Below are 12,126 nucleotides of genomic sequence, written 5' to 3'. Positions count from 1 at the left end.
ATCAAAAAGATCATATACTTATGCTTGCAACTTTTAAAAGATAGGAATGTTTTTGAAAATATTTAAGGTGGAACTTTTTAAAAAAGGCTTATCAAAACTAAACAGTGTAATATATCCTCATACATTAATTAATACCAAAATCAATTCTTACATAAATGTCTATTATAGTATTTTTAAATTTTAAAAATTATTTTATCAAACACACTTGTTGTCTCTTGTATTTATTGAAAACTATTTTTAATTTAATTTATCAAATATAGATGTTATAACGTTTAAAAAGTTATATTTTAAAAGCTAACTTTTATAAGCTACTCTCCAAAAGTAAAAAATTTACCAAACTAAGCCGTAGCAGATAGTGGCAGAACCAGAAATTTTATAAGAGGGGGACCAATAATTAAATATAAAATAAACTAAAATATAATATAATAAAATTAAAAAATATAATTTAAAAAAATTAGATATTTTTAAAATATTAGTGTTTTGTTTTAGCTGTTGATCTCAATTATAAAAAATATATATAATTAAAATTAACTGTTAAAATTAATAAAATATCAATATTTTAGAAATATTTAAAAAATTTCTTATAATTTATAGTATGTATGTCAAGTTAATAATTACATTATATAAAAGCTAACATTTAGTAACATATACCTTAAGATTTAAATATTTTTAGATTTGTTTAAACTTTGAAGTAAATTTTAAAGTAATTATCTTTTCAATATATATAATCATATAATTTGATAAAAAAAAATCTTTCATCTTATTTTCAAATTTTATTTTAACCATTTTTATAGTTAAAAAAGTTTATTCTATTAGTGTTATTATTACAAAAAGTTAAAATTTTAAATCTTTCATTATGGAGAGTACATGGTAAAACATGAAAAAAAACTTATTAAAAAAAATTATAATTTTATTTTATTTGGATCAAGTTAATTTTTAAATGAGCTAGCTTATTATTTTTATGTTAACCTATATTTATTATAAATTTATCACATATTCATATATAATATATTTATATCTTTTATTATTATTATTATTATTATTATTATTATTATTATTATTATTATTATTAACACTACTTTCTATTATATTTTGTAATACACATTATACATATTGAATTGTTTATATGTAATTTTTTTATTTTTAATATATTAAGATAGAAGGATTGTAAAAATAAGTTTATTAGTAAAATAATCATAGTCTAATTAATTACTGTTTGATTTTATAGTTACCATTTGAATATTTCTATGGTAGATTAATACGTTCGCAGGAAGTAAAGGTGGATTGTAGATTCATCATGCAGTTTCCTTTTGTTGCCGCAGACCCTTCTATTGTCATAGACTGTGAGTTGGTCGTGGAAATGAAATTCAATTATAGAGAAGTTATTATTGTGGCATGTAAGGATTATCCCATTTATAAGGATGTGAATTATCAGATATATAAATTTAAATTGATAATACTTTTATTCAAACGTGTGTTGAAAATTAAGATTTTTAAAATAATATTTTAACTACTTTTAAATATGTTCGGTAGATCGGATACCGGACGGTTCGGGTCAGGACCCTGAGGTCAACGCTTATGATGGAGGAGAAGCTCGTCTGGTCGTGGTCTCCTGGTCCCGGGTGTGCGAGGTCCCGAGCACTTCGCATGGAGGGGGGGTGCCACCTGCAAAGACACTCCGACGCTCTTGTCAGAATATGTGCAGGCGGAGAGGAAATGGTGTGTGAATACGACGTACCTTGGGGGGAGAGCCAGTCTCCCCCTTATATACATGTCAGTAGTGGGCCCTTTCAGTGGGCAGGCCCATACCCTCAAAGGTGTTGTCCCACGGCTGTGTGCAAGCCGTACGGGACGCGTGTCCGGGTCGGGTGGAGGGTGCATTACTGGGCCGGCGAGAACTCGGGTCGGGTTGACCCGCGTGAGTTTGGGCCAGGCCGTAACAGTGCCCCCGACGCGTCAGCGATGGCCGTGGGGGCCATTGGTGGCGCGTGATGTTTACACTCGTGCGTTGTCGTTGGGTCGGCTGATCGTGGGAGGGACGCGTCTCTTGTGCGCGTGTCCCTTGATCTACTGTGGCATCTGTTTGCCGTTTCGTTCTCCGCGCTGGGCATTTAATGCTCATAATGATTTGAAAAAACCCATGCGCAAAGACCATTTTGCCCTTGCTTCCTTTCGCGCTTTTGGGGGTGGTTTTTAAACAGTTTTCTCCCTATCCACTTCCCACTCTTATTATTTCCAACTCCTTCTCTCCCTAACATCCAAAGCTTCCTGTGCAAACTCCCTCTTGCTTCAACTTTCAGTCCAGATTTCCTTCATCGTTCCAGGTAATCTTCTGGTTTCTTTCTTCTGGTATCTGTGTTATGTTCTGTTGTTGTGTGATTGCTGTTTGCGTTTGTTGCATGGCTGGTTTATTTTTGTTGAGAGGTTTTTCAGTGCTGGGGTAGGTGAGTTAGGGAAGGGGTACCATTCCAGGATAGGCTTTTTTGGGTGGTTTGTGAGGTAGGCGTAGTTTTTAGCCGTATCTGGTCATGATTGAGTTGAAAAGGTGTAGGTTCTGAGTTTTTTCGGGCTCCCGACCTCATAGACTAACGGAGTGGTACCCCGCTGTAGGTATGCCTCGCGTTGTCTCCCGGTCTTCCGGCTCTGCTGTGGCTTACGACCCGTATGCTTGGGTGACTGACGATATAAGGAGTTCACCCAACCAGATAGGTTTGGAGGAATTGACGGAGTTCCGGCAAGCCGGCTACTTGTGTGGGGGTACTGACGAAGAGGCCAACTACGAGGCCATTGTCCCTGCTCCTCATGAGCGTATTTATGAGCTCAATTTTCATTCCCCCCGCGTCCCCGATTGGATCTGGTTTTATAAGTCCATGTTCACGCAAGTTGGCGTTCGGATACCGTTCTCCGAGTTTCAAATGGCGCTGCTGAACCGGATATCCGTCCCCCCGTCTCAACTTCATCCGAACAGCTGGGCTTCAATCCGCTGTTTCGAGATGGTCTGCGAGTACTTGGAGTTGCCGGCGTCGGTGGACGTTTTTCTCTTTTATTTCAACCTTACCAACCCTTCCAAACAGGGGAAGGCGAGAAAAGGATTTCTTTCTTTTCGTGCTGCCTAGGGTAGGAAGATTTTTAGCCTTTTTGAGGACTCCTACCATGGTTTTAAGGATAAGTATTTCAAGGTTCGTCCTGTCAAAGGTCGTCACCCCTTCTGGTTGTCGTTGGAGGGGGAGCGCCTCATCCAGACTTACTGGAGCTTTGGCGCGGGGTCGAATCCTTTTGTTAAAGTGTCGTACAAAAGGTTGTCGGCTGTAGATAAGCAGATAGCGAACGTCCTTCTTGCTATCTTTGAAAAGAACCCCGTGAACCCCCATCTTCTTATGGGTGAACGGGAGGCCGCCAGGAGCTATATTCGTGAGTTGTTTTCCTTGTTTGCCTATGTTTGTCGTTGTTTTTTCTCTTTCTGATCTAACGACTAGTCGTGCTTGTTGTTTGTTGTAGTGGAAATGTCTGCCACCGTGACTGGTCTTGAGAACCTGATGAAGACCTTTTTTGAGGTAAGTGATGACGAGAACGCCGAAGAGAAGGACCTCGGCAAGTCGGAGGGCCCTTCAGGGGAGAAAGAGGGTCAAGCTTCTCCTGTCCATGAGGAAGGGGGCGCTGACGGGCGCGTGACTCTCACCCCTCATCCGGATAGTGACGTGGAGCTTATCCACACTCCCAAGAAGCGAAAGATGTCTTCCAGCCCGGAAGGGGCCCTTACCGTAATGGAGAGGAATTTTGATGCTTCCAAGTTCATTGACTCCCAACTGATACCCGGGACAGAAGAGCATTTTCATGCAACCGAACTGTCTGGGCAGGCGAGGTGGATGTATCGCACCTTGCTTCGTGGGGCCGTGATAGCTCGGAAGGCCGAGTTTGAGTTATCCGGTATGGAGGCGCTTCGGAGGAAGCTTGAGTCTTCTGTTAAGGCGAATAATGACTTTAAGGCTCAAGTTGAACTCCTCCAGGGTCAGCTGTCCGAGATGGGGGGAAAGCTTAATGCTGCTGAGGAGAAGTCGTCGTTTGTTGCGGAGAGGTTGAAGGCGTCCGATGAGACCGTGGCCCGGCTTCTTGAGCGTGAGATGACATTGGAAGGTCAGCTGAACGCCGCTCAGGGTCGGGTTGTCGCCTTGGAAAAGGAGCGGGAGCAGGCTATCTCGGAGGCGAAGGCCGCTAAGGCGGAGGCCATTGAGCTTAAGAAGAAGCTTAAGGTGGCCAAGGAGCAAGGGAAGAATGCCATCTTGATGACCGAAGATGCCCTGAAGGCTCAGCTGAAGATTGCTGCTCCTGATTTCGAGACGTCGTCAATTGGTGTTTTCAAGACTATCCAGGACGGGAAAATTGTTGATATGCCGAGGAAGTGAAGTCTCGTAACTTAGGATATTTTGTAATGCATTTGCTGAACAATCTGTTGATATTTTGTCGTTTTGTTTGTCCTGAACAATTTACTTGTCCGTTCCATATTTTGACGCTTTATAAGTTATCGTCATTTGATTGCTATGATTTTTGCTTGTTTCGTTATTTTGTCGTGTTGCCGTTATCGTGTTACCGTTTATTCTGGGCGGGCTTATTTCTTGTGCTCGTCTCGCCGTTTTCGCATTTGGTGGCAGTTCGGACCGATTTGGTCGCGTAGTCTTCGAATTGGTTGAGGCCTATGAGCCGTCTGGCTCCTGGGGTGATCAATCCCGGGGTGCCGTTTTAGGTTTTGGTCATGAGAAACAGGTATGAAGTAAGAAAGTTTTAACAAGTAAAAATTTGAACAAGTGAAAATTACTCGTCGGTTGGGCAAGTATTTGACAAAGTAAGTAAACAAGATGAATTAATCATGTGGACAGGGCAAATATTAACTATCTGGCTAGGCTCCCTGGTCGGTGAGCCGGTGGGTCAGGAGTAGAACCTCTTTAGGTTACCTGCGTTCCATGTTCTGGGTATTTCCTTGCCGTCAAGTTTTTCGAGTTTGTAAGCGCCCTTGCCGAGTACCTCCCTTACTCTGTAGGGGCCTTCCCAATTTACCGCCAGCTTGCCTTCCCCTGGGGTCGGGACGCCGATGTCGTTGCGTCGCAGGACGAGGTCCCTTTCTTCGAAGTCTCGTTTGAGGACCTTTGCGTTGTAACGCAGGGCTATTCTTTGTTTCAGCGCCGTTTCTGTTAGGTGAGCCATCTCCCTTGTTTCCTCGATCAGGTCTTTCTCGACCGCTTCGCTCATGCCCGCGAGTAGTAGTCGGGGGCTTGGTTCGCCGATTTTGACTGGTATCACCGCATCGACCCTGTATGTTAGGCGAAAGGGGGTTTCCCCCGTGGCGCTTTGCTCGGTTGTCCGGTAGGACCATAAGACGAAGGGGAGTTCGTCAGCCCAGTTTCCCTTTTTACTGTCTAGGCGCTTCTTTAGACCAAGAAGGATGACTTTGTTTGCGGCCTCTACCTGTCCGTTTGTTTGGGGGTGTTCTATTGAGGAGAACTTTTGCTTTATCCCCAGGCCAGAGAGGAATTCCATGAACTTCTTGTCGGTGAACTGGGTCCCATTGTCCGAGATAACGACCTCCGGGATGCCGAAACGGGTTATCACCTGCCTCCACATGAACTTCCGGCAGTTGGAGGACGATATCGTGGCTAGCGGTTCAGCCTCTACCCATTTGGTATAGTAGTCAATGGCTACAATGAGGTATTTGACTTGTCCTGGGCCGACCGGGAAGGGTCCCAAGAGGTCGACTCCCCATTGTGCAAAAGGACGTGTAGTCGTTAGCGAGCTTAGCTCGGAGGCTGGTGCCTTGTGGAAGTTGGCGTTTTGTTGACACTTCGTGCATTTTCTGACAAATTCCTTTGAGTCCTTCATCATTTTTGGCCAGTAGTATCCTGCTCGGATGAGCTTCCTTGCTAGGGCTTTGCCCCCGATGTGGTGTCCGCAACACCCTTCGTGGACTTCTCTAAGCACGTAGTCCGTTTGGTCAGGGTGCAAACACTTCAATAGGGGCTGGCTGAGTCCCTTTTTAAATAGTTGTCCCTGTATGATTGCATATCTGGCCGCCTCCCTTCTTAAAGCTTTGGCTGCTTTCTCATCTTCAGGCAACTTGCCAAGTTCCAAGAAGTTGGTAATGGGGTCTAGCCATGAGGGGCTCGACTCCGTCAGGTGGAGGGCGACCGTTGGTTCCTTCACCATGCCCTGGATGAGCGACCGGTTACCCGATCCTGGCTTTGTGCTCACAAGCTTCGACAAAAGGTCTGCTCGTGTGTTCTTTTCTCTTGGAACGTGCTGGATGATGACCTCCTGGAACTGGCTTGTCATTTGCTTAACCTTTTCCAAGTACTTTTGGAGGAGGGGGTCCCGGGCTTGGTAGCTTCCGTTTATCTGCGAGGTGACGACTTGGGATTCGCTGCATACTTCGACCCTCGTCGCCCCGACTTCCCGAGCCAGCATTAGTCCGCCTAGGAGAGCCTCATATTCTGCTTGGTTGTTCGACACTGGGAACTCGAACTTGGTTGATTGCTCATAGATGACCCCTGCTGGGCTTTCCAAGATGACCCCTGCTACTCCGGACGTTTGGTTGGAGGCTCCGTCCACATGAAGCCTCCACCGTGTGCCCGTTTCCTCGGGAGGGTTGCCCGTTACCTCCACCAAGAAGTCTGCCATTGCCTGGGCCTTGATTGCGTGTCGAGGCTCATACTGTAGGTCATATTGTGAGAGCTCGATGGCCCAGGTCATCATCCTACCAGCCAAATCAGGTTTTTGCAGTATTTGCCGAATCGCCTGATCTGTCCTCACAACTATACGGTGACTCTGGAAGTATTGTCTTAACCTTCGGGAGGATACTAGGAGCGCCAGCGCCAGTCTTTCCAGTTTGCTATACCTCAGCTCTGGTCCCTGGAGTGCCCTGCTCACGAAGTAGACGGGCTGTTGTGTCTTTGCTTCTTCTGTAACGAGGATCGCGGCAAGCGCTTCCTCGGTTACTGATAGGTAGAGGTAGAGCGGTTCTCCGGCTCTGGGTTTCCCGAGGACTGGTGGTGCCGCCAAGATTTGCTTGAAGTGGTTGAATGCCTCTTCGCACGCTGGTGTCCATTCGAACGTCATTCCCTTTCTCATTAAATTGAAGAAAGGTAGGGCCCTTGCTGCCGATGCGCCGAGGAAACGGGACAAAGCTGTCAATCTCCCAGCAAGTCTCTGGACGTCTTTGATGCAACCCGGACTCTTCATTTGAAGGACCGCTTGGCATTTTTCGGGATTGGCTTCCACTCCTCTTTGAGTGATCATGAAGCCCAGGAACTTTCCGGCCTCCATGGCGAACGCGCATTTGAGCGGATTAAGCCTCATGTCGTGTTGTCGTAGGGACGAAAAAACGTCGTTAAGGTCGCTCAGGAGATCGTCAGGTCGTGCGGTCTTTGCGAGTATGTCATCTACATAGACTTCCACTGTTTTGCCTAGGAGTTCGCTGAATATCTTATTCATCAACCTTTGGTATGTGGCTCCTGCATTTTTTAGACCAAATGGCATTACCTTGTAACAATAGATGCCCCCTGGCGTTATGAACGCCATTTTTTCCTCGTCGGGTCGATGCATCGGTATCTGATTGTACCCTGAGTAGGCATCCATGAAACTCAGATATCTGTACCCTGCCGCTGCGTCGACGAGTGCATCAATATTAGGTAGGGGGTAGCAGTCCTTGGGACAAGCCTTGTTGAGGTCAGAGTAGTCTACGCACATTCTCCACCTCCCGTTGTGTTTTTTAACCAGAACCACATTCGACAACCAAGTCGAGTAGTCCAGTTCCCGGATGAATCCCGCTTCTAAGAGGCTGGCCGTTTGCTTGGCTACCTCGTCCGCCCTTTCCTGCGACATTTTCCTCCTTCTCTGGGCCATTGGTTTGGCTCCTGCCTTTACGGCCAGGTGATGCGACATGAGCTGGGGGTCTATCCCTGGCATGTCGGCAGGTGTCCAGGCAAAGAGATCGGCATTAGCCCTGATCATCTCCATCAAAGGATCCTTTATTTCGTGCGGGAGGTTTCTGTTTATGAATGTGAATTTATCGTCCTCCTCGCCGACTCTGAACTTTTCCAAGTCTCCTTCTGGCTCTGGTCTGGGTTTGTCGTCTACCCTGGCGTCCAGGTCGGCCAGGAAAACCCCTGACGCTTCCTTGGATTTTTTCCTGAGAGAAAGGCTGGCGTGGTCGCAAGCGACCGCCGTTTCCAAGTCGCCCCGGAGGGATCCCACGGATCCGTCATCGGTGATGAACTTCATCACCAGTAGTTTCGTACTGATAGCTGCCCCCAGGTCGTTAATGGTCTTTCTCCCCAGGATGATGTTATAAGCCGTCGAATCTCGTAATATTACAAAGTCTGCCATGATTGTCCTTCGTCTTTGCCCTTGTCCCACAGAGGTCGGGAGTGTGATGATTCCGTCTGGCTTGATGAAGTGGTCTTCTAACCCTACCACACCGTGCTGGTGGGTCGTCAGGTCGGAATCTCTCAATCCCAGGGCATCAAAAACGTTTCGGAACATGATGTTTGAGTCTGCCCCCGTGTCTACCAGGATTCGTTTGACGAGGCCAGTTCCGACCCTAGCCGTGATGACCATGGGCGGACTTTTCGGCACCTCGTCAAACCATTGGTCCTCCGGGCCGAAAGAGATAGGTGGGAGACCCTTAAGACTTCTAACAGGTGAGGTGGAGACCGCTAGGACCTTGGCATCTTTCTTCTGTGCCGATTTCGACCTCGGGGCGGTATTCCTGGCCGTCACCACGTTTACCACCGTGAGACCGTATTCGTCACCCTCTGGTTCCTGTCGTCGTCTTGTTGGTCGGGATCTGTCTTCGTTGTCGTTGTCCCGGTTGCGTCTCCTTGGTTCCCTTATAAGGTGGGAGAAGTCGGCGAGTTTGCCGTCCCTGATAGCTTGCTCGAGGGCATCCTTTAGGTCAAAGCAGTCTTGGGTCTTGTGCCCGTAACCCTTGTGATACTCGCAGTAGAGGTTCTTGTTTCCTCCCGTCCTGTCCTTCAGTGGTCGGGGCTTCGTCAATATCCCCTTTTCTGCTATCTGTTGGTAAACTTCAGTGATCGATGCCGTGAGGGGGGTGTAGTTGGTGAACTTCCCAACTCGGGGGAACGGTTTGGGTGGTTTACTCGGACCGCCGTCCCTGGCGTGTTCCTTTGGTCTTTCTCTGGCTTCGAAGTGCCGGGATTGGTTGTAGGCGGGCTGCCGTTTATTGGCGGCCACAACCCGGCTGACTTCCTCGTCATTAATGTATTCTTTGGCCACACACTGGATCTCTTGCATTGTCCAGACGGGCTTTGTGGTGAGGTGTTTCCTGAAGTCCTCATTCGAGAGTCCGTTCGTTAGACACAAACTTGCCACTGAGTCCGTCAGACCGTCAATTTCCAAGCACTCGTCATTAAAACGGTCCACGTACTTCCTGGTCGGCTCTCCGGGTCTCTGTGTTACCCCCAGCAAATTAATTAGGTGTTTGGCTTTGACAATCCTGGTTGTGAACTGAGCCAAGAAGGCGTGGCTGATGTCGGAAAATTGGGTCACCGAGCCTTGCGGGAGGTTGTTAAACCACCGTATTGCTGGGCCCGCTAAGGTGACTGGGAAGGCGCGGCATCTGACCTCATCTCCCACCCCTTCTAGGTTCATCCTGGCCTCAAAGGCCGTCAAGTGTTCCAGGGGGTCTTGCGTTCCGTCATATTTCATGTCTGTCGGTTTGTCGAAGTGTTTTGGTAGTCGGACCTCGAGTACAGAGCGGTGGAAAGGGGTCGCTCCTATTATGATGGGTCCTCGGGCGGTTCTTCTCGACTCATTGTTCTCGCGGTGGGCTTCCTCGTCGCCCCTGTTCGACGCGCGCCGTCTTTCGTGGCGGGCGTAGATGATGGGGTCGCGACTTCTCCTTCTGGGGCGTACTCGCCCCCCAGTGCTCTCCGACTCGTACTGGGGGCTCGGCGTGCGTCTCGAGCGGCTCCTCGAACGGGAACGGGTGGGACTCCGTTCCGGGGAGCGTTAGTCGCGCTCTCTTTCTGCTAGCCGGCGCTCTAAGTCCTGCATTCTATGGCGTAGTTCTTGCATTATCCTGGCGTGGTTATCACCCGTCCCCCCGAAGGGGCGTCTCTCGTGAGTCTGTGTCGCATCCCTCGGGGGCGACCGTTGCTGTTGCCGGGATTCCGTCGCGACGGCGCCTCCCCCGAGTATGGGAGGCACTACCTCGGAACCTGTCCCAGTCTGGACCAGCACGAAATCCATGAACGTTTCCCCACAGACGGCGCCAATGTTCGGTAGATCGGATACCGGACGGTTCGGGTCAAGACCCTGAGGTCAACGCTTATGATGGAGGAGAAGCTCGTCTGGTCGTGGTCTCCTGGTCCCGGGTGTGCGAGGTCCTGAGCACTTCGCATGGAGGGGGGGTGCCACCTGCAAAGACACTCCGACGCTCTTGTCAGAATATGTGCAGGCGGAGAGGAAATGGTGTGTGAATACGACGTACCTTGGGGGGAGAGCCAGTCTCCCCCTTATATACATGTCAGTAGTGGGCCCTTTCAGTGGGCAGGCCCATACCCTCAAAGGTGTTGTCCCACGGCTGTGTGCAAGCCGTACGGGACGCGTGTCCGGGTCGGGTGGAGGGTGCATTACTGGGCCGGCGAGAACTCGGGTCGGGTTGACCCGCGTGAGTTTGGGCCAGGCTGTAACAAAATACAAATAAAATTTTGTAAATAAATAAATTAAAAGAATATTAGAATGAGTTTATTACGAATCGTGTTAGGCACTGTTCTTAAGAATTTATTACCGCTCTACCTATAAGTGGAATGACTTCGACAAAAATCCTCCACGATTAGATGTGGATCATCAAGAATACAGTCCACACCAATATTTTTGAAATACTTGTAGTAGTACAATAGTCTAATTTTTCTTTTTAATTGAAAAATATGTTACAAGTAATTTTTGCTAATATTTGAGAAGGCTTAATGTTATTAAGAGAAAAAGAGCACAAATTACACATTAACAAAAATTGAGAGTGTTTTGAGATATATATGTTTTTTATTATGTCTGATGTTTCTCCTTTTATATAATTCAATTCATGTAATGGTCATAAAACTATTCAATGCTTTTCTTTTTAATTAGCAGTAATTCAATTTAATTTTTTTAATTAGCAATGGTCATATTTTCAAGAAGATTAGTAACGGTCATAAATCAATTCAAAATTTTTATATTTATTTTTATTAGAGTATCTCATGTGATACTAAATTTGAAACACAATTTTAAAAACACAACAATCTCCCACATATTTTTTAACTTAGGAAAAACTAGAAGAACTAAGGGAGGTTGAGAATATTTTGCATTAATGAAGCATTCAAAAAGATTTGAACTTGACCTTAGGTCGAGTGGGTGACAACCCTGTAGAAACATAGTAGAGTAAACTCTTTGAATCTTATACTTCTGAGATTATGGTTGGAGCACATCCACAAGTCCACAAAATATTCTCTTAGATAATGCTGCTCTTGACAGTTTGTGTTCATGCGCCATATCCTGTTAACATGAGAGCTCTAGAGTTAAGTGCCCAAACTCATAGGAGATGACCTCATCTCCACTCTCAGTTTTATACTTATCCATCAAGAGTATGCTATAGTAACATCTCTATTCCCACATTTTGGGACTATGAACATCATTACCAAGCATCTCATATGAATAGCAGAAACAATAAAGCACCATAACTGCATTAGTACTGTCATTTACTCTAGGGAGGAACTCATCATGAAACATCTCATATGTATAGCGGAAAACAAAGAAGCAACAATACCCTTAAAACTTGTATGACTTTAGGTAGCGTTTGGTGGAGAGACAGAGACAGAAAGACTGAGACTGAGAGACAGAGACTAAGAGACAGAGATTGAAATAAATCTCAGTATCCTATTTGGTGCAAAATGGGAGACAGAAATTAAAACAAGAATGAAACTCTAATTTAATTTGCACAAAGGGTAAAATTGGAATTAATTAATTGAAATGAGGGTATTTTAGGTATAAAATGTTATTAAAGTTTCAGTATCCATCTCTAAAAATTTTAGTCCCCTGTGTCCCTATTTTTTGGAGGTACTGAAATACTGAAATTTTGGAGAC

This window comes from Arachis hypogaea, chromosome 13 (genome assembly GCF_003086295.3).
Source record: "Arachis hypogaea cultivar Tifrunner chromosome 13, arahy.Tifrunner.gnm2.J5K5, whole genome shotgun sequence".
Classification (NCBI taxonomy): Eukaryota; Viridiplantae; Streptophyta; class Magnoliopsida; order Fabales; family Fabaceae; genus Arachis; species Arachis hypogaea.
The sequence above is the reverse complement of the archived record's forward strand: the minus strand, read 5'-3'. Positions refer to the sequence as shown.